This window comes from Myotis brandtii, unplaced genomic scaffold (genome assembly GCF_000412655.1).
Source record: "Myotis brandtii unplaced genomic scaffold, ASM41265v1 scaffold441, whole genome shotgun sequence".
NCBI classification, from domain to species: domain Eukaryota; kingdom Metazoa; phylum Chordata; class Mammalia; order Chiroptera; family Vespertilionidae; genus Myotis; species Myotis brandtii.
In genome coordinates, this window is record NW_005366873.1 from 3966299 (window position 1) to 3967138 (window position 840).

The window sequence follows — 840 nt, forward strand, 5'->3', positions numbered from 1 at the left end:
CTACCACCCCGCCCCACCCCTCCGGCGCCAGCCGCTCACGGGCTGGGGAAGAAAGTCAGGCGGGGCAAGGGAAACCGACGCTGCCCAATCAGAACGAGGCGCTAGCGCCAGCGACGCCACCCAATCAGAAGCAGCCTTGGGCTTCAGCTTTCCTCGCCCCGCCCTTTCCCTCTCCTCTGCTCCTCCACGCCCTCTCCCGCCCGCTGGGCGCCGCGAGCTCGCCGGGTCACAGAGTAAGCCTCCAGCGGGGTAGAGACAACACCCAATAGGAAGGTACCGTTGAAGCCCAGGCAGCCATAACTGATAATGGCAACGGGAGTTTACGGGCCTCCCGTCTCCTGTGTGACGTAGTTTTCCCTTCGTCCTTTCCCTCCGTTGCCCTGGCAACAGCTAAGCGGTCTGGGAAGAGAAGCATCTGTAAGTAGACCCATAATGGGACCAAAGGTGACCAGACATCCCATGTTAGGCAAGTTCATTAACATTCCGGACTAGCTGCCTGGGATGGGGGCGAGGAGGGAGCAGGTGTCCTGGCCCTTAGTTTGCTGGGACGTCTGGTCACTTACCTATGTGGACAAGAATTTAGGGCTCCGAAAATCCCTGTCCTGCCCGGAAGTTGCGTTTGGCACTTCTGAATGGGGTCAAGGCGGAAGAGTGGGAACCGCGTGCGCCCCCGGGGGCCCGAGAGTGCCCATTCCGACTGGAGTCGCGAAGTGATGTGGGTGTCCCTGGGCCTCCCCCTGTGATGCAGGCCTGGGCCCGACGGTCCCTGGGAGACAGAGCGCCGCGGAGGCCAGCCGGGCCTTGAGTTGCTTCCGCTGGAAGCAGCTTTTCTTTCCGGGC

General features: G+C 62.1%; 2 protein-coding genes across 7 annotated transcripts in view; one reads left to right on the forward strand and one right to left on the reverse strand.

The window, feature by feature from the left end:
* Positions 1-800, reverse strand: part of SHOC2 (SHOC2 leucine-rich repeat scaffold protein) — a 62501-nt gene extending 61701 nt beyond the window's left edge. Inside the window, exon 1 of the mRNA XM_005874540.2 lies at positions 564-800. The gene's annotated coding sequence lies outside the window, so the exon portion shown is untranslated. The remainder of the gene's footprint in view (positions 1-563) is intronic.
* BBIP1 (BBSome interacting protein 1) overlaps positions 215-840 on the forward strand; it is a 15936-nt gene continuing 15310 nt past the window's right edge. For 5 of the 6 annotated variants that reach the window (XM_014546397.1, XM_014546398.1, XM_005874536.2 and 2 more), the window contains exon 1: positions 240-417. The gene's annotated coding sequence lies outside the window, so the exon portion shown is untranslated. The other variant, XM_014546399.1, reaches the window with a different exon arrangement.